This window comes from Oryctolagus cuniculus, chromosome 1 (genome assembly GCF_964237555.1).
Source record: "Oryctolagus cuniculus chromosome 1, mOryCun1.1, whole genome shotgun sequence".
NCBI lineage: Eukaryota > Metazoa > Chordata > Mammalia > Lagomorpha > Leporidae > Oryctolagus > Oryctolagus cuniculus.
This window is the reverse complement of record NC_091432.1, coordinates 161,647,111-161,668,697: the sequence shown is the minus strand read 5'-3', so window position 1 is coordinate 161,668,697 and position 21,587 is coordinate 161,647,111. Positions and strand designations below refer to the sequence as shown.

The 21,587-nt window shown below is 42.2% G+C and overlaps 1 protein-coding gene and 1 pseudogene across 4 annotated transcripts in view; both read left to right on the top strand.

The window, feature by feature from the left end:
• PIP5K1B (phosphatidylinositol-4-phosphate 5-kinase type 1 beta) overlaps nt 1–21,587 on the top strand; it is a 393,421-nt gene that overhangs the window by 118,962 nt on the left and 252,872 nt on the right. The window lies entirely within an intron of this gene.
• On the top strand, nt 13,953–15,442 carry LOC138844141 (26S proteasome regulatory subunit 4 pseudogene; annotated as a pseudogene).

Here is a 21,587-nt window from a genome sequence, read left to right as displayed (position 1 = left end):
CCTTGGGCTTCAGTTTGTAAGTCTGAGCTGACCTTTGTGCTGTTTTCATGATGGTGGTTGAGCCAGGACAAACAAGGAGCGGGTATTGCTGTGGAAGTGTGAAAAGAAGCATGGCTGGGATGCAGACAAGGATTCTGCTGTATTTTCAGTTCAGTATAACAGAACATGGTTGGTGGGAACCAGATGGGGGGTTTTAACAAACAGGATCATTAGCAGGGGAACATAAAAACGGGGACAGTGACTATGTTGGAAACAAACAAGGCAGGTTTCTCTGTTTCTTCTTCCTATTGAAAATAAAAGATGAAACAGACATTGAAAAAATAGGGGCCTGCATTGTGGCACAGCAGTTGTTAGGCTGTTGCATCCAGAATCAGAGTGTCAGTTGAGTCCCAGCTGCTCGGCCTCTAATCCAGCTCCCTGATAATATGCCTGGGAAAGCACCAGGAGATAGCCCACATACTTGGGCCCCAACCACCCTTGAGGAAGACCCAGATGGAGTTCTTGGCTCTTGGCTTTGGCTTGGTCCATACCTTGCTGTTGCAGCCATTTGGGGAGTGAACCTGCAGGCAGAAGATTAATCTCTCTCTTTTTTTGTCTTTCTCTCTGTGTTGCTCTGCCTTTCAAATAAATAGATAAGTATATCTTAAAAAAAATAGAAGGGTGGTTGTTTTTGGCATAGTAGTTTGAACGCCAGTGTCCTGCCTTGGAATTAGTACCTGAGTTTAGTTCTCACCTCCGGCTCCTGACTCCAGCATCCTGCTAATGCAGACCTGGGGAGGCAGCAATGAGGGCTCAGGTAACTGGGCTCCTGCCAACCCAATGAGACTTGGGTTGAATTCCTGGCTTCCAACTTCATCTCCAGCCTAGGACCATTGCAGGCTTTTGGGGAGTGAAACAGCAAATGGGATTGATTGCGCGCGTGCGCTCTCTCTCTCTCTCTGTTTCTCTGCTTCTGAAATAAATAATAAAAATTTTAACACAACAAATAAAATAGAAATCAAGGAGACCATGCAGAGGAAGATGAAGATAGGGAAGAGGAAAGGGGCGATAAAGGTTGAATACAAATAGGGACAGGCATTGCATAAGGGCAGGTTAAGAAGCCACATGGGATGGCTGTGTTTCGTAGCCGAGTGCCTGGTTCTGAGTATCCCTCCACAGCCAATGCAGCTTACTGCTCCCCTGTACCCAGCATTGATCAGATGATAGCTCATATACTTGGTTCCCTGCCATCCCTGCAAGATCTGGGTGCAGTTCCCAGTTCCTGGCTTTGTCCTGGCCCAGCCTTGGCTGTTGTGGGAATTTGAGGAGTAAGTCAGTAGATAGAAGCTCTCTCCATCTCTGTCTCTGTCTTTTGGTCTCTTTCAAATAAAAATAAATAACCAGACAAAGTCAGTATGAATAAAGTTCATGTTCTGAACTTTATGGTCGATGTTTCATGAATCCTGACATCTAAATAAGTCTTCCCCCAAGAAAATCTGCTGTAAAGCTACTTTATCTGAAAGTTTTGAATTAACATGAAATCAGTGTTTTTACTGTAAAAAAAATTAGGAAAGATATGTAATAAAAGAAGAATCTCTGATAACCCTACAACTCAAAATAATCCCTTTTAATAATTTTAGTAGACATCTTTCAGTATTTTCTATTTGCAGTCATTTACAGATTTTCTTTTTTTAAGATTTATTTATTTATTTGAAAGGCAGAATTACAGAGAGGCAGAGGCAGAGAGAGAGAGGGAGGTAGGTAGGTAGGTAGGTAGGTTGGTCGGTTGGTCTTCTATCCGCTGGTTCACTCCCCAGATGGCTGCAGTGGCTGGAGCTCTGCTGATCTAAAGCCATGAGCTTCTTCTGGGTCTCCCACATGGGTGTAGGGGCCCAAGGACTTGGGCCATCTTCTACTGCTTTCCCAGGCCATAGCAGAGAGCTGGATTGGAAGTGGAGCAGCCAGGACTCAAGCTGGCGCCCATATGGAGTGCCAGTGCTGCAGACTGGAGCTTTAATGTTCTGTGCCACAGCGCCATCCCCTAAAGATTTTCTTAGCTACAAACTCATAGAGGCTAAACTTTTTTAGCAAGATCTTCTATTCACTGATTGACTCTCCAAATGCCTACAGAGCTGAGCCTGGGCCAGGCTAAATCCAGAAGTCCAGAACTCCATTTGGGTCTCCTGCATGGGTGGCAAAGAACCAATAAGTACTTGTGCCATCATCTGCTGCCTTCCCAAGTGCATTAGCAGGAAGCTGCATCCGAAGTGGAGTGGCAGAGTCTTGAACCAGCACCCTGAAATGGGATGCCACATCCCAGATGGTGATTTAATACACTGTGCCACAATGCCTAACCGTTTGAGTCTTATTTTCGGTCTCATATTAGAGTTACATGGTTTTCTTTACGTTTGTTCTGTAGCCTTCTCTTTAAAAGTTTTCCTGTCTGTTTAGTACCCTTTCTTTCCTTTATAAATGTGAATTTTAACTCCATTGTATTTTCTGATTTTCTGGCTGGCTTACTTCTAGAAATTAGGGAAGTTACTGATTTTTTATTTTGGCTTTGATTATTTTTTTCAGATGACTCTCCTGAGTTTTTTCTTGCATGAACACATTGTTCCAGATAATGTTAATTTTATCTATAATTTCCATTATCTATTACCTGTTATGCTTTCGTTAATACCAATAAATTAGTATATTATCATACTGTACAAATACTTTAATGTAGATGTGAAAATAACAGAGGTCACAGGGAGCCTGCTGGTTTCTGACTTTAAAGGAGCTATGACTAGGGTTTCACCATCATACATGGTTAGTAATTCTTTTCCCGCAGTACTTTGACAATGTCTGTCTCTTCTCTTAATACAAGATTTTTTTTTAAAATAGTATGTTATCTATGTGTGACTTGCTTGAGGCACAGTAGTTCAACTCTGTGACTGAAAGATGACATAACAATCTTATAAACAGATGAATACCTCTAAGAGATTTGAGCCTCTCCATCTTCCTTGCTAAACTTTGAAAAATCTGCAAGAAGGAATTTAAAATACATCATCCTCAAGTTAGAGAAAATGGATATAAAAAGTTGTGTAATGTAAAGCCTTAATTTTTCATGCAGAATTATTGAGACTCTAGCTGTGCAATCTAATTGAATGGTTGAGGTTTACATTCATTCTTCAAAAAGGAAACTACTTGTGGTTTCATTGTGCCCTACTTTGGAGACTACTCTTCCGAAGAATCTGTTTTTAGTTTTCGTACTGATCCTGTTTAGGGGCTCAGCAGCATGATGAGAACACATTTGTGAGGATACCTTTGCTCAGTGACATCACACAATTCAGAAATCTATTAGGATGTAAGATCAACGGAGGATACCAATTCCAAATAAATTCATGTTCTTTCATGGATAAGGGCCACTTTTGTTTTGTAATGTTCTCCCACACAAAAATAGAAGTTGCCTTGTGGAAGTAATAGATTTTTCTCCCTTCTAATGTGAGAAATACTACAGAGTGTGGGAAATGCACTTCCACCGCTAGAGGTGACTCCTGTTGGTGGTCACAGTTGTTTTTCCTGCAGCTAAGTAGTTGCTGTCACACGATACATACAGGTTTGTATCTCAGTGTTGTACTCACGTGTGTGTTTCACAGATGTGGAGCATTTCATAGACAGGCTATGGGGTTCTGGAGTACGTTGGAGGTGGCCTGGGCCCTTGGAGTGAATCCCAGGGTGACCTCAGCATGCTCAATCACTGACCCAGGTGTCGTCAGAGAGTCTCGGAGGTAAAGCTGAGATCACCCTGCCTGACCTCTGGGAGAGTGAAGGTCACCAGAGCGGAATTCTGCTTGTCTGTGAGCAGCGTGGTGGCCTCTGGGCGCTGGCCATCTCTGACATCTTTGATCAGTCAGCTCACACTGATTACCGTATATTAGCAGTGTGCAGTCATTCCTCTTGTGCACAAAGAATAGCATGAAGGAGGCTGGGTTCTTCATCTTATTCATAAGATCAAACTCCAGGGAGTTTTTTGTCTTTCTTAAGGGCCTTTGTCCATGTGATATTTTATATCACTATTTTCACAGACTCCTGTTTACCACATCAGTGTGTGTCTCCCTGCAGGGTGTAATATTCATGATAGAAATGTGTAGCTGATCTAATTCTAGTTACCAATGTCAGAAAGAGGGAGCGCTTGAATTAGATATTTCATGCAAAAAGTTTGTAAATTGCTGTATTCTCATTTTGTCAGCTTGCCATGTTGGTGGGAAAAAGCAGGTATATAAAAATGTGTTGTAGCTGTGATGAAGTCTGCGTTCACTCTTAGTTTACCTTTTTTCCTTCCAAGGCTATTTGTAAATTTATAACCAACAACCAGGGGCCGGTGCTGTGGCGCAGTGGGTTAAAGCCCTGGCATGAAGCGCCAGCATCCCATATGGGTGCCACTTCTAGTCCTGGCTGCTCCTCTTCCTGTCCAGCTCTCTGCTATGGCCTGGGATAGCAGTGGAGGATGGCCCCAGTCCTTGGGCCTCTGCATCCACACAGGAGACCCGGAAGAAGCTCCTGGCTCTTGGCTTTGGATCGGTGCAGCTCCGGCTGTTGTAGCCATCTGGGGAGTGGACCAGCGGATGGAAGACCTCTCTCTCTGTCTCTCTCTGTAACTCTGTCTTTCAAATAAATAAATCTTTAAAAAAAATTTATAACCAACCAACAAGGAAGTAACTTTTAGCATCTGATTGTCCTAATCATGCTTATATTTCAATGGATTGAAATTATAAAATAATTTTTTCTTTGATTTTGCATAGTTTGAAGATGATGTGATAATGTGCACATATATCCTTCTGCCCCTCATATCCTCTGTGATTTCTTATTTGTACCACTGAGACCTTTTATTTTTGCCCATGTTTTAATTTATGTGTATGTCTCAGCCTATCCTTTTAGAACATCACTTTTTAATTGAAGTATAGTGAGAGCCACATAGGTAATTTTAAATATCATAGTATCCATATTCAAAAAGTAAAAAGAAACAGGTACAACTGATTTTAATGATTGATAATTTTAACATTTAGTCAGTATTAGGAATTAGTGATATATTTTGTGTTGTTAATTAAAAATAAAATACCCAGTATGTATTTACACTTATTGCTCATATCAATTTAAATGTGAAATTTAGAATACCCAGTATGTATTTTACACTTACTTCAAATATCAATTTAAACAATAGGTTTTCACCAGAAATACTTGATCTGTATTTAGATTTCTTAAACTTCACAGTTGCCCAAAATAGAATGATAAAGGGGATATATAAGAATTAAAAATAGAAAACAAATAATAAGATAGTTGCCCTAAATCCAGACGTCAAAAATTGTACTAGGTGTGAATATTCTAAACACACCTACTAAAACAGTCAGGTGTTTCCAGTGGAAACTTAGCATCTGAAATGAGATGTATGAGATGAGTAGGTGTAAAGTTCTTACCAAATTTTGAGGATTACTAGAAGCAATGAGATCTTGCATTAGTCTTTATACTGATTATACACTGAAATGATGTTTCTGATAGTTAAGTAAGACATATTATTAAAATTTCACCTGTTTCTTTGAACTTTTAAAAAATATGACTACTAAAAAATGTACAACCACTTGAGTGGCTTGTATTAAAGTTTCTGCTAGACAGCAATGTTCTAAAGCAAGGCCTTTGGAAAAAATGAAAAAAAAAAAAAAAAAAAAACTTCAGGCAGCAAACAGGGTTTGCCAGAGCTGCATTTTTAAAATTGTTAATTATCTTAGGACATCTGGAGATCTTTTAAGAGTTTGAATCTTTGAACAGGTTAAACTTAGAAATATAATATAAAAAAATTTTGGTGTACAAAATACCAATGACTAATGACTACCTATGGTCTTAGCTCCACGGCACAATTCACATAACTGTCATGAACACAGCTGTCTTTGGAGTGGGTCATCTGTCCGTTGTGCTTCACAAGTCAGTAAAACTACTTCTAGGTGTTTTGTTTTTTTTTGTTTTTTTTTTTTTGTTTTTTTTTTTGACAGGCAAAGTGGATAGTGAGAGAGAGAGAGACAGAGAGAAAGGTCTTCCTATTTTGCCGTTGGTTCACCCTCCAATGGCCGCCACGGCTGGCGCGCTGTGGCCGGCGCACCGCGCTGATCCGAAGGCAGGAGCCAGGTACTTCTCCTGGTCTCCCATGGGGTGCAGGGCCCAAGTACTTGGGCCATCCTCCACTGCACTCCCTGGCCATAACAGAGAGCTGGCCTGGAAGAGGGGCAACCGGGAAAGAATCCGGCGCCCTGACCGGGACTAGAACCCGATGTGCCGGCACCGCTAGGTGGAGGATTAGCCTATTGAGCCACGGCGCCGGCCACTACTTCTAGTTAATGAGAACTACACATGTTGTTGCCAACCTTTTTGTCTGAAACAGTCATTTTTTTTTAAATATTTATTTATTTATTTGAAAGAGTTACACAGAGAGAGGGGAGGGAGGGAGAGAGAAAGAGAGAGAGAGAGAGAGAGATCTTCCATCTGATGGTTCACTCCCCAATTGGCCACAGTAGCCAGAGCTGCACTGATCCGAAGCCAGGAGCCAGGAAGCTACTCTGGGTCTCCCACGTGGGTGCAGGGGCCCAAGGACTTGGGCCATCTTCTACTGCTTTCCCAGGCCACAGCAGAGAGCTGGATTGGAAATGGAGCAGCCGGATCTCGAACCAGTGTCCATATGGGATGCCGGCACTGCAGGCCAGGGCATTAACCCACTGTACCACACTGCCGGCCCCTGGAACAGTGGTTTTAACCATATGTTCTAGCCTGGGGCAAATGAACAGAAGTCCTTAATGCCAAAAACAGGAACAGGACTAAGCCAATGCATTAAGATTGGAATAGACAGTAAGACAGGAGCTAGCTATACCCTGCATAGTAGGTTTCTTCTGAGCTACTGAGGCTGGAACTCATTGGAAAGGAGAATTGATACCCACATCTCTCTGAATAAGTTGCTTTTACCTGGTGGTTGGGACTTAAAGACAATTGTGAGTCTTGGGATATACCACAAAGGTCACTTCACTTTGCTGGGGTCTTTCTTTGAAATGTAGCTTAACATTTAACTAGTAGAGACCTCATATACTTACTTCTCTGTCCTTACCTTCAGAATGTCCAAAAAGTTCTAAGAATCTGAAAAACTATGACAATTTTACTTAAAGCTTCACCCTCATTCGTGTAGTAGCATCCTTCTTAGCTCATAAATAGGCTTAAACACAACAAACTTATGCCAGAGTCTCGTTTTGGCCAAATCTTGATGACAGGAGATAAAAAAGCATTTTGGCCTCGTCTAAAGTGTTCTAGAGAGTTCTGTCCTTCAGTGTTCCTCTTGATGCTTTCAACCTCCTGGAAACACGAATGTGGCTGCTTTAGTTGAGCGCACAGCATCTAATCCTAGTTACTAGAAGCAGGAGGAATTGGGGAATTGGATGAGAATTGTCACAGGAGTGGGGAGGGAGAGACTGAGAGATTCTAGAATTGACTCTGTGATTAATTAGCTGTGAGACCTGGAGGATGGTACTGCCCAAGCCTTCCAGTCTGTGTGTATTTGTTAGTTAAGTGTAGGGAGTGGCCCAGGTGTTCTTTTCTGAGGTCTCTCTGGCTGTCAAATAATGTCAAGATTATATGCACAAAACCTCAAAATTCCACACCAGCTTGCTTGTGTTTCAGATCATTTCTGTGCAAGTCAACGCTGTGAGGCGTCATGGTTGAGAAGAGCCCTAGCAGACAGTGTGGTCATCCGTAGGAGCTCTTGCTCTCCTTGGGGGGAATAAAGACAGGTTTTAGAGAACTGGGAAACAGTAGGTTTCTTCTCCAGGTGAAATTGCCCATGTTTGTTTCCTGCTGGTGCTGAAACACATTTCCACAGATGTCGTGATTACAGATCATACAAGTTTATTATCTTACATTTTTGGAGGTCGAAAGTCCCAAACTGGCTTGACAGGGCTGAAGTGAAGGTGGCTGTAGGATCACCTTCCTTCTGGAGGTTCTGGGAGAAAACCCGTCTTTGTGCCTCTTGCAGATTTCAGAGCTCAACTGCGTTCCTTGCCTTACAGAAGCCCAGTAGTAGGCGGTTGAGTGTTGCTCACACTGTTACTTGGACACTGATACCTCTGCCTGCTTCTTCCATGTCGAGGACCTGAGTTCAGGATAATCTTAAAACTCAGTTGGTGACCAACCTTAATTGCACACACAATACTGGTTCTCCTTTGCCATGTAATATAACATAGTTACCTGCCCAAGGGTGAGCATGAGATCATCTTCGGTGACCATGGTTCTGTCACATTGCTGTGTCTCTGAGTTTTCAATGTTTTAAGCAATATTTTTTTTAAGATTTTATTTATTTGAGAGGTAGGTGTTACAGACAGTGAGAAGGAGAGACAGAAAGGTCTTCCGTCTGCTTGTTCATTCTCAAGATGGTCCCAATGGCCAGTGCTGCGCCAGTCTGAAGCCAGGAGCTAGGTTCTTCTTCCTGGTCTCCCATGCGGGTGTAGGGGCCCAAGGACTTGGGCCATCCTCCACTGCCTTCCCGGGCCACAGCAGAGAGCTGGATTGGAAGAGGGGCAGCTGGGACTGGAACCGGTGCCCATATGGGATGCTGGTGCCGCAGGCGGAGGATTAACCTGTGCCATGGTGCTGGCCCCAAGCAGTACTTTCAGAGCTAATAGATTTTGTCCTTTTATTCCTTTTACCGCTCCAAGTTAACTAATAGATGGCAGGAATCTGATGAGGAAGTGGGGGCTAAATATGTCCTAGGATTTCTCTTTAGTAAAGCTTGCCTCAATGTCTATTTCTTGATGCTGATTACATGTTGACGGTTCATTAGCTTGGACCATGTTCCTATTCATGGAAAAACAGGAACTGCGTCCTTTTGGAGGACATCGTGTTAAGTGAAGTAAGCCAGACACAGAAAGACAAATACTGCATGTTTTCCCTAATATGTGGGAGCTAAATTTAAAAAATAAAAATTTTATAAAAGAATATGCAAATGTATTGCCTAAGCCTCACTCTTTTTTTCCCTTGTAATCAGAGATATAATAAATGTTTGCCAAAGTTCAGTGCACAATTTTCTTCTGTCTGTTGAGCAGGTGGTTGGATGTTGTAGAATGTTGTTTTTCTGAGTGTGGAGTCATAATGTCCTTGTGAACATGATCATTAAAACAGAAAAATTGGACTAGATTAATTTGCATTTTGGTCCACTCTTGGTTGATTTTTACATCTTATTCTCACTATAATTATTTGCATCTCTGGTGGAAATGTAATATCCATTTGCAGATTAATGATGACATTATCAAAGTCTTAGAGGGAAATTTTCAAAATTCACTGAGAACATTTAAAGAAAATGTATATAAGAAACTGATGTAGAAGAGGCAATGCAGAGATAGTTTCTGAGAGTGCTTAAACTGGGCAACAAAGCTAGCACTTACCTTGAGGTTGATGGTGGTATTTAGGTTGTCCAATATTAAGTGTTGGTTTGGAGGGTAACAAATTGGTTTGGGAGGGTTTAGTGATTAAGCTCACATTTATGGTGATCTTTCAGCTGTTCAGACATTTAGAAGCATTTAGGAATACCTGCTCTGTGCCATGTCCCTGGGAAGGCGTGGGGAAACTGTCCTTAGAGCAGCCATACTGTGCAACCTCACCTGTTGCCATTTAACGTCACTCTCTATGGTGCTATATGAATGGCACCATCTGGAGTTGTGTATTAAAGACTCTGAGACCTTATGCAGTGCGCATGGCATTACTTAAGAGAGGCTGTAGCCCAGTGGGGAACAGATTTATAGACTTTTCCAGTTCTCATGTTGCATATGAGTGATGACACACATGGAAGTAGCACACACCTCGAAACATCTAACTTTTCTTAGGAGAGACTGAGGTTTCTGGGTAGGTTCATCTGAAGATGTTCTCCCTCATCTGAGTTTTGAAGAACTGGTAGGAAAGACTCTGACAAGAAAAAGTTGGATGGTGTTCTGGACCAAGCCAGTAGTCTAGGCAAATGAGCAGAAGTGTGTGCGAAAGCATACTGCATTTGCCAAGAGTTATAAAGACAGTCATCCCTCAGTGTACACAGGAGGCGGGTTCCAGGAAACCCTGAGGATAGATCCATATATACTCAAGGTCATTCAGTAAAACGGTATTGTATTTGTATTTAACCTATGCACATCCTCCTATTGGTTTAAATAATCTCTAGGTTGCTTATGATGCCCTAATAGACTGTAAATGCTATGTAAATGGTTGTTGCAATATATTGTTAGGAAATAATGGCCAAAAATAAGTCTGTATATGTTCAGTACAGATGCAGTTGTGTGTGTATAGTATATGTATTTGTTATAAGTAACAAATATACATACCTGTATTTTGAACCCATGGCTGATTAAATCCACAGGTTGAAGAACCTACAGAAATGGCAGGCTGACTGTATTTCAGTGTGGCTGAAGTGTGAAAGTCTTCAGGGAGGTGATGAGGGACAGGCTTTAACCCTTGTGTTCCCCATTAGTAGAACAATGAAAACAACACTATGTTCTCCATTGGTTTTGTCAGTTTTAAATGAAGTATCAAGTGCACAATGCTGAGGACAGGTCTTGACCCAATTTAAAGAGCACTTAAGAAACGTTAGCTTTGATGTTGCTGATGGTAATGACCACAATTGTGATAGTAGTTGAGATTGAAAAAGAAGGCAGAGTCTAGACTGTGTAGCTGGTGCTAAGGAGCTTTGATGTAGTATTGTTACCTGGGGGAATTTTTCAAGGTTTTAAAAAATGCAGTTTGTAGCTTTGTAGGTCTATAAGCATGGTGTCCTCATCTTGCAAGGTTGACTAGACTCTGGTGAGTTGATCTAGGTGACTCAAAAATCATCAGACAGACTAATGAAGAAAAATGCCATTTTGTCATTTAAACCCAAAATGGAAACCACTCAGCCTGGTGCAGTCATGATGGCAATGAGGAGATGTTTTCTTCCTGTGGCTTGCTTAACCTCCCTGAGCTCCTGGGTTAACATCAAATGGTTTCCTAAACGAGGATAAGGAGAGTTGCTGTGGATACCGATTAATGCTTTGCAGGGCTGGTTTCAGCAAACATTGTCAACCCGGTGGTACCACTTTGCACACTTGCTTTGAGTCTGCAGACATGAGATTTCTCCCAGCACCTGCCTCAGGGCACCCCATCCTACCTGGAAATGCGAGAGATGCTCTCACTCTGATTTTTGTCTCTATTATTTTGCAGATAACTCTTTTTCAGATAGCTCCCACACCTTGTGTTTTTTTTTTTTTTTTTTTAATCACCTTTTTCTTAGCACCTTTGTATAGGGGATGACTTGACTTTTCAATTTATCTTGATTTGGTTCTTTTTTTTTTTTTTTTTTTTTTTGACAGGCAGAGTGGACAGTGAGAGAGAGAGACAGAGAGAAAGGTCTTCCTTTGCCGTTGGTTCACCCTCCAATGGCTGCCGTGGTTGGCGCGCTGCGGCCAGCGCACCGCGCTGATCCGAGGCAGGAGCCAGGTACTTATCCTGGTCTCCCATGGGGTGCAGGGCCCAAGGACTTGGGCCATCCTCCACTGCACTCCCAGGCCACAGCAGAGAGCTGGCCTGGAAGAGGGGCAATCGGTTCAGAATCCGGCACCCCGACCGGGACTAGAACCCTGTGTGCCGGCGCCGCAAGGCGGAGGATTAAGCTAGTGAGCCACGGCGCTGGCCGTTGATTTGGTTCTTATTCTGGTTGGCCGCTCTTTGGTGATATTTTTGAGGATTATTTAATCTCAACAATAAATGATCTCCATTGGGTTCATTTATTCATTTCATGAGGAGTTAATCAGTGTCTTACTTCTGGGAAAAGTCTAGTAAGCCCATCCACTGAGGGTCAATTAGCAGTACTAATTATATAGAATGGCCTTTCCCTCTCCAAATGTCATCTTATTTTCCTAATCGGTTCTTTTAATCATCTTTTGCACTAGATTTTGAAATACTTTTTTTGGAGACCTGTAGTTCAGGAAATGAGTGGAGAAGATAAGATTAATCTCATGGGGGCAGGTGTTTGGAACAGTGTTGAGATGCCTGTATCCCCCATGCTAATGCCTGGGTTTGAATCCCAGCTCTGCTTCCAGTCCCAGCTTCCTGCTCATGTACATACTGGGAGGCAGCAGATGGTGGCTCGAGTACTTGGGTCCTTGCCACCCATGTGGGAGACCTTGGTTAGGTTCAGGGCTCCTGGCTTAAGTCTGGCCCAGCCCCAGCTATTGCAGGCATTTGGAGACTGAACCAGAAAATCAAAGGTGGTTACATCTCTGTCTCTTTCTCTCTCACTTATGCCTTTAAAATAAAATGAAAATAAATAATAAATAAAAAAATTTAGGTCAGACTCAATTATTTAATATGAAGAGAAGGAAGAAAAGATTTGTGTCACATAGTTGCTATATTTGAATAATAAAAAATACTTTTATCAACGTACTAACATAAGCCTTTAGAATTTGAGTATCTTTCTGATGAATGCTTTAAGAATATAAACATTTATTTTACTGAATGCTTATGCTACCATTTAATGCTGTAATATGACTTTATACATTTTGCCAAGCATTATAAAGTTGGATAAAATAGGCAACAATTTATCAAAACAAAAAAAAATGCTAAAAAAGACAAAAATTTATTCTGGTTAGAATTGATGAAAATAAATGTTTTCTTGCTTTATCATTATTCTGTGATCTCCTAGTCACATCTCTTAACTGTAAACTTTAGTGTAGCCCAAAAAGTTGATTTCCTGTTTGAAATTGATAATTATGTTTAGTTACTTGAATTATGGCTGCTAGAAACACTGAAGTATTTTATACATGTACATTTTAAAATAAAACAAATGTTTATAAATGGAGTGTGTTTTGGAGTATGTATTCTTTTTCTGGCGGGAAGAATTTGTATTCTGAATATTGTTTTTAAAGCATTTCAACAAAAATGCTTTGATGGAATGTTACAATCACTGCTCATTATCTTGGATTCACTTGCAGGTCATTTGTTCTTAACCATTAAAAAAAAAAAAAGTGTTCACCATGTTTTTATTCCAAAGGAAATCAGTCACAATTGTTCATAATGGGTGCTTATTTAAAAATGAAAGCTCTGAGAAAAACTGTAACCCCAATCTTTAATACTTGGAACCTTGCAGAGGAACAGAGCTTTCCTGTAGTGTCATTTTAATGGTGTGTTCCCTGGAGCAGCTAGAGATGAGACTGCATGATATTTATTAAAGAGCCTATTACACTGGAACTTCTGGAGTGGACCTGTGCTATACTGAATTCTGTGCTCTGAAAAAAAAAATGATAATTTTGCCTGGTACAACCTTTTTTTTTATTTAATGTAGAGAAAATGGTTGTTCTCACTTGTCTGAATTGGAATAAACTTAAAGCAAAATACCAAGCAGGAACGCCAGAGCTATTTTTAGAAGTACAAGACATGTTTTTCTTTCTCTTTTTAAAAATTCTCCAGTGAAGTACGACCCCAGATTTTAAGAAATACATTTTGGCTATTTGATGTATAACTAGGTACTAATAGATAATATAAAACAACTTGCTAACTTATTGGGAAAGGCCACAAGGCACATAAAAATACCTGTTAATTTTGTTAATTAAAAAAATTAAAACAAAAACTCAGAGTGCTTTTATTATCGGAGTCTAAGAAGAATGCCAAGGTTGATGTGAATGTGTAGAATAATCAGTCTTGGATCTGTTGAGAAATGTTAATTGATGCAGACTTTCTCATGGATGATGTGTTCATAAAAAGCCTTGAAGTCTTTGTCCTCTGATCTAGCAGTAACACGTCTGGGAATTTAGCCTAAGAAACTGATTGGACAAGGGTGCGAAAAATAAAGAAACACTATTTATTATGGCATTATTTATAATAACAAATATTGGAAACACCTTAAATTTCCATTAGCAGACAATCAAATTACAATTCTTTTATCTATTGACTATCTTGGAGCCATGTACAATTAGGCTGTGCAGGAAGGTGGGTAAGTGACAGACCAGTATGTGTGAGTAGAGTGTGGTCTCATTTGTGGTTAAAAGAAGCAGCCCAGCACTCCCAGCAGTGGTAACTCGAGTGGCTGAGTCAGGATGGGTCCACGTCGGAGTGGTGATGGTGGCCCTGGAGGAGGCAAGAAGGGGACAACAAGGACAAGAAAAAGAAATGTAGACCTCCTGTACCAACCAGAATGGGGACTAAGAAGAAGACAAAGGAACCAGATACTGCCACAAGCTGCCACTGGTAACACCTCACACTCAGTGCTGAAAAATTATGGCAGTTAGAATTAAAGACTGTGTCGTCTTGCAGGAAGAGATTGTCAGAAATCAGGAACGAATAAAACCATAGAGGAAAAGCAGGAGGAAAGGGCAAAGGTGGGTGGCCTGAGAGGGACCCCGGTGTCAGTAGGAACCATGGAGGAGATCATCGATTATGACCACGCCAAAATGTTGACCTCCATGGGGTCAGAACACCGTGTCAGCCTCCTTGCATGTATGGACAAGGGTCTGCTGGCACCAGGCTGCTCGGTCCTGCTCATCCACAAAGTGCATGCTACGATAGAGGTGTTGATGGATGACACGGATCCCCTGGTCACAGTGACGGAGGTGGAAAAGGCCCCTCAAGAGACCCATGCCGATACTGGAGACCAGGGTTGGACAACCAAATCCAAGAAATTAAGGAATCTGTGGAGCTTCCTCTCACCCACCCAGAGTCTTATGAAATGATGGGGCTAAATCTCCCCAAGGGGTCATGCTCTACATTCAGACTGGCACAGGTAAAAACCTGGTTGGCCAAGGCAGTGGCAGACCAAGCCTCGGCCACTTTCTTGAGAATGGTTGGCTTTGACCTTATTCAGAAATACCTATGCGATGGGCCCAAGCTTGTACGGGAATTGTTTTGCATTGCCAGAGAACATGCACCATCCATTGTGTTTATTGAGGAAATTTATGCTAATGGGACAAAAAGATATGACTCAAATTCTGACAGTAAAAGAGAGATTCAGCAAACAATGCTGGAACTGTGGAAGTAGCTGGATGGATTTGATGCAACAGGAGATGTAAAGTTGTTATGACTACCAACTGAATAGAAACTGGATCCAGCACTTACGACACCTGCATTGACAGGAAGATAGAGTTTCCTCTCCCTGATGGCAAGACTAAGAAGTGCATCTTTCAGATTGACACGAGCCAGGTGATACTGGCCCATGGTACAACATGATCATGGCTAAACATGACTTCCTTGGTGCTGACATCAAGGCAACATGTGGTCTGATGGCCTTGAGGGAAGGCACAATGAAATAATAAAGACTTCAAAACCGTCTAAACAGGGGTCAGCACTGTGATGTAGCAGGTAAAGCCTCTGCCTGCAGCACTGGCATCCCATATTGGTGCTGGTTCGAGTCTTGGCTGCTCCACTTCCTATTTAGATCTGTGCTACGCCTGGGAAAGCAGTAGAAGCAGTAGAAGCAGTAGAAGATGCCCAAGTCCTTGGGCCCCTGCACCTGTGTGGGAGACCCGGAAGAAGCTCCTGCTTCCTGGCTTCAGATCAGCCCACCTCTGGCCCTTGTGGCCATGTGAGGAATGACCGGTGGATGGAAGATCTCACTCTTTCAAATAAATAAATCTTTTTCAAAAATCTAAAGAGAAGCTGGTGCCGCAGCTCACTTGGCTAATCCTCCGCCTGCGGCGCCGGCACCCCAGGTTCTAGTCCCGGTTGGGGTGCCAGATTCTGCCCCGGTTGCTCCTCTTCCAGTCCAGCTCTCTGCTGTGGCCCGGGAGGGCAGTGGAGGATGGCCCAGGTCCTTGGGCCCTGCACCTGCCTGGGAGTTCGGGAGGAAGCACCTGGCTCCTGGCTTCGGATCGGCGCAGCGTGCCGGCTGTAGTGGCCATTTGGGGAGTGAACCAATGGAGGGAAGACCTTTCTCTCTCTCTCTCTCTCTCTCTCTCACTCTCTCTCACTGTCTAACTCTGCCTATCAAAATAAATAAATAGATAAATAAATAAATAATAAATAAAAATCTAGAGAGAATATTAGCAAAATCCTGTGTATCTTTTTGAGTGGGAGGTGTCTTTTGGTCACTGCTCACTCTTTCCCGAAAATGTGTGCTCTTTCCCACATAAAAACGCACACACACACACACACACACACTCCCAGCATTTATTAAAACTTGTGGACATCTATAGCAAAATGTTAACAGAGGCTGACCCTGGGTAATGGATTACATAAAATCTTTGTTTTTGCTACTTTTTCATGTAAGAAGCATGCTTATTTCTTATAAGAAAAAAATTATTTTAAGTCTAAGTGTATCTGTCATTGGCTTAGCACTTCCACTTTCAATAATTTGTACTATAATTATAATAAGCACTCCAAAATATTACATCATGTTCACTGCATTATTGTTAAAAATAGTTCCTAAAAATTCACATGTCTACCCATCTTGTATTGTCAGGAATATATTTGAGAAGGTTATGGGATGGCCATGTTTCACAACTCTTTTGAGATTGAAGGTGTAACTCTGGGTTTATAGACATGGAAAAGATGTTCACGCATGCAATCTGGAAAGAGCAAGTTAATCAGCCTGTGTGTATATAGATAGGTAGATGTAGAGACAGGTAAAAAGCTGGAATGTTTTACGTGACAATATAAAAAGTAATTACTTCTGAGTGATGGGGTTATGGGTAATTTTCTAAATGTCTATTTTTTTAAATTTTTGTATAATTAACAAATATCTTTTATTAAATGACAAAATAAAAAAAATGACATCAGATATCAGAGGAGAGAAAATACTGAAATTTGCCAGGTGCTTTGTGAAACACTTTGGAGATAGATTAAGTGGATAGTATTTCTAAGAAAATTGACTTAATTAGAGTGGCTCCCAGGAGAGGGATCCTAAGTCGGTAACCATGGAAGAAATGAAAAGAGTACCAAAAGGTTCTCTTTAAAACTGAAGTGCAAGTCCCAGGTGCCTCAGTAAATTGTTGCAGCGTACAGGGATGCTGCTCTTATTAAGTAGGGTGAACATGTAATTTATTGAAGGGAATTTTAATAGAGACAACTGATAGAAGCCACAATTGTCCTGTGTAAACCTGATGAATGATCCCATTACTGCTTTGTGTAAGCACAGAGCAAAGGCAGGCTTTCAAAACTTGTTGAAAATGCCAAATGGTCTTTTTTTATATATACATATGAGATAGGGGCTGGGCCAGGCTGAAGCCAAGAGCTAGGAGCTTCATGCAGGTCTCCCACATGGGTGCAGGGGCCCAAGTACTTGGGCCACCTTCTGCTGCTTTCCCAGGCTCATTAGCAGGGAGCTGAATCAGAAGTGGAACATGTAAATATGTCAATGAAATTTACTGTAAATATAATAAAATCAGTTTATATTATCAGAACACGTCTGACATACTTTCTTGAGTAAAAAGAAAGATTTAAAACTTTTTTAAAATAAAAATAAGTAGAATTTATATGACTTCTGGTGCTTTAAATATACAGGAAGATTTTGAACAAATTAAGACAGAACTTTCTTCACTAAATGTACCACTTGTTCATTACCAGAATATTTCTCTGGTTCCCTCATGTTAATTAATTAATGTATTTATAACTTATTTAAGATACAGAGAACTCCTATACTTTGGTTTACTGTCTACATTGCCTCAACAACTGGGCCTGGGCCAGGTGGAAGCCAGGAGCTAGGAACAAAAGTCAAGGGTTGGGGCCGGCGCTGTGGTGCAGCGTGTTAAAGCCCTGGCTTGAAGTGCTGGCATCCTATATGGGCACCAATTTGAGTCCCGGCTGCTCCACTTCTGATCCAGCTCTCTGCTATGGCCTGGGAAAGCAGTAGAAGATGGCCCAAGTCCTTGGGTCCCTGCACCCACGTGGGAGACCTGGAAGAAGCTCCTGGCTCCGGATCGGCACAGTTCCGGCCATTGCAGCCATCTGGGTAGTGAACCAGCAGATGGAAGACCTCTCTCTCTGTCTCTACCTCTCTCTGTAACTCTTTCTTTCAATTAAATAAAATAAATCTTTAAGTCAAGGGTGGCACGCAGGTGGTAGGGTTCTAGTTACTTGCCATCACTCTGCTTCCCAGGGTGTGCCTTAGCTGGAACTCCTATGTGGAATGCAAGTGTCTTAACCACTAGGTTAAACATCCACTCCTCTCATGCTACTCTCTTAATTGAAAATTTATTTTAAAATTAATGTGGAAGATAAAGGGCCACCTTTGTGGGGAGCTCATTGTCTACATCTTCTGTGCCTTCCTAAGTCCACAGCTTGTGAAGAATGCATGACATCATTAAGATGAATTGAGCCTTTAGATTTCAAGTTTTTCAAAAGCAAATTAAATAGGAAAAAATGGGACAAGTTTTTTGTGATCACGCTGTGGTTTCCTTCTGCTAGCTTATAGCTTTTGTCTGATGGTCAGATCTGCTTAGCTGTTGCAGAAGCGACAGCATTTGTTGCATTTTCTCTTCATTTGTGCTGAAGGAAGGTGAAAGCTTTTATGTTGTCAGTGATGGAGCAGATTAAACGTAAGCAGCAGTCTCAAAGTGTCAATAGCTATTATTTGTGAATAAAAAAGAGCAGTGTAGTTTACTGATTTGGCTAATCTGAAGCCAAAGTTTATTTTATAGACTTCAAATAAATACTTATCATCTGTTATTGTTCCCTCAATTCCATATCCCTTGATTGACTTTAAGGCCTTTTATCTAAATTATCTTTTCTTCTGTATCATCAGCTTTTCTCTTCCCACTTTGACTTCTCAGGGAAGGAAAAGCTTGAGTAGATCCTGCCCTCAGGAGCCCTGCTGTGACTGGTCACGGTGACGTCACCTGGCTTGCTCTCCACTTGTTCTGCAGGAGCATGTTTGACAGGGTACCTGGCACCTAGTCAGAATTAGGAAAGTGTTTTCTGAATTAGAATTAGGCTTTGTTTTTTTTTTTTTTTCCTTTCTTTATTTTTATTTTTTTGACAGGCAGAGTGGACAGTGAGAGAGAGACAGAGAAAAAGGTCTTCCTTTTCTGTTGGTTCACCCCCAAAATGGCCGCCGTGGCCGGCACACTGCAGTGATCTGAAGCCAGGAGCCAGGTGCTTCTCCTGGTCTCCCATGCGGGTGCAGGGCCCAAGGACTTGGGCCATCCTCCACTGCACTCCCGGGCCACAGCAGAGAGCTGGACAGGAAGAGGAGCGACCTGGACTAGAACCCGGTGTGCTGGCGCCGCAGGCAGAGGATTAGCCTATTGAGCTGTGGCACCAGCCAGGCTTTATTTTTAAAAACTTGTCTATATATTTGCCTGCATTTCCCACCATCTCCTTAAGATGCAACTCCTTGAGGCCTTGTATTGTGGCATAGCAGGTTAAGCTACCACCTGCAACATTGGCATCTGATATGGACACTGGTTCATGTCCTGGCTGCTCCACTTCCAATCCAGCTCCCTGCTAATGTGCCTGGGAAAACAGCGGAAGATGACCCAAGTGCTTGGGTCCCTGCACCCACATGGGAGACCTGAATGAAGCTCCTAACGTCAGCCTGGCCCAGCCCTAGCCATTGTGGCTATTTGGGGAGTGGGCAGATGGACAGATGATCTTTCTCTGTCTTTCCTTCTCTTTCTCTGTAACTCTGCCTTTCAAATAAAAATGGCTAAAAAAATGTAACTCCTGCCATCTGAGTTTTTCTACTTACTCTCCGCTACCACCAGGTGCCTCTCAGTTATTACCCCCTTCTCTGTCCCCCAGCCCCCAAATAATCACAGTCCTTGTGTCTTCAGTGTTGTTGCCATGTTTGATAGGTGACCTTTATCTTACATGTAACAAGCAGCAGGGCTGGGCTGCATTCAGAAATCCTTTTAAGTTTTGCCACTCCTGACAATTTATTCAGTGGAGAAATGTCATTTGCTTCTGACTGAAAATGTAGGACTTTCTCTTGTGCTTTGTCTATTTTTTATTTATAAAGATTTATTTTATTTATTTGAAAGACATGTGCTCACTTCAGCACATATACTAAAAATATTTGAAAGACAAGGTTAGAGAGAGTAGTCTAACTAGAGAGAGAGAGGTCTTCCATCCACTGGTTCATTCCCCAAATGACCGCAATGGCCAGAGCTGAGCTGATCTGAAGCCAGGAATCGGGAGCTTCTTCTGGGTCTTGCATGCAGGTGCAGGGGCCCAAGGACTTGGGCCATCTTCCACTGCCTTCCCAGGCCATAGCAGAGAGCTGGATTGGAAGTGGAGCAGCCGGTGGGGCTTTAACCCGCTGCACCACAGGACTGGCCCCTGGTGCTTTCTCTTATGTGGTGAAATGTCATCACACCGCCTCATCCAGTCACTGCGTCAACCTGGTGTCTCGGGTGTCCAGCAGGATGCAGTTAGCAAAGACGTAGAGACTTCCCCCATGTCCCTCAGGAAGGTCTGAGTGGGCATTAAGTCTCAGCTCCCAAGGAGAGGCATGGTGGTCCTCCTCCACTTCTTCCTGCTGTGTGCCACCTTAGCTCAAAATAAAGATGAAGGAGAGGGAGAATCTAGCACAAGACTGGTGTGCAATTCATTCTTTTAGAAAGTAGCAGATTTTGGATAGGTAACAGTGAGTTGACTTCATAGACTAGATGATTTTGAAGAACTTATGTAACATAACAGGGGGAATGCTGGTAGACACGTGACAATCTCTAGGTCAATTCTGTCAGAGATAAAACCCTGAGAGGTATCAGCATATTGATCATAAGACTATGGAAGTAGATGCTGTTGCATAGACAAAGAGTTTGGAGTTTAAGGGGAATCCAGGGAGCAAAGGTGGGAAGCAGGACTAATTCTAAGATGCCCTTTTTTTTTAAAGAAAAAGTTACTTTTTGGAATATTTGTTTCTTTATTATTTATTTAAAGGGCAGAGAAACAGAGAGCTTTCATCTTGTGGCTCACTCCTGAGATGCCCACAGCAGCCTGGGCTTCACTTGGCCACGTCAGAGCTAGCAGCCTAGATCTCAGTCTGGGTCTCCCTTGTGGGTGGTATGGACCCACGTACTTGGGCCATCACCACTGCTTCCCAGGATATGCATTGCCAAGACGCTGGGATGGGGAACAGAATAAGGACCTGAACCCAGGTTCTCTGATAGAGGATGCACACCTCGCAAGTGATGTCTTTGCCACTGTGCTGAATACCCACCCCCGTGACACTTTTAGGACCTTGAGGAAATCTTTGGTTCTCTCTGAACCTCAGTTTCTTTTCTGTTAAAGGTTAGTGTAGGCAATTTATAAAGCCCCTTTGCAATCAGATAGTCTGTGTTTCTACCCTTTGCATTAGTTTTGCTGACTGCCTTGGGACAAATAGGCACTTACTAACTGCAAGATTTTTGTAGCGCTGATAGTATCTATCAGGTCATGCATAGCTATAGTTCCCTCATCTCTGTGTTTGATAAGCAGAGGGTTATCCTGTACACATTAGCTCTACCAGCATTCTTGGACAATAATGTGGAGCACCATGAAAAGGGCAGGTTTGAGGAATGCAGCCGTGTTCCCTGTGGGCAGTGGTGATCCAGAGCTCAGCTTCAAGGGCAGGTATTTGACCCAGCTGTTGATATGCCCACATCCCATAGCAGAGTGTC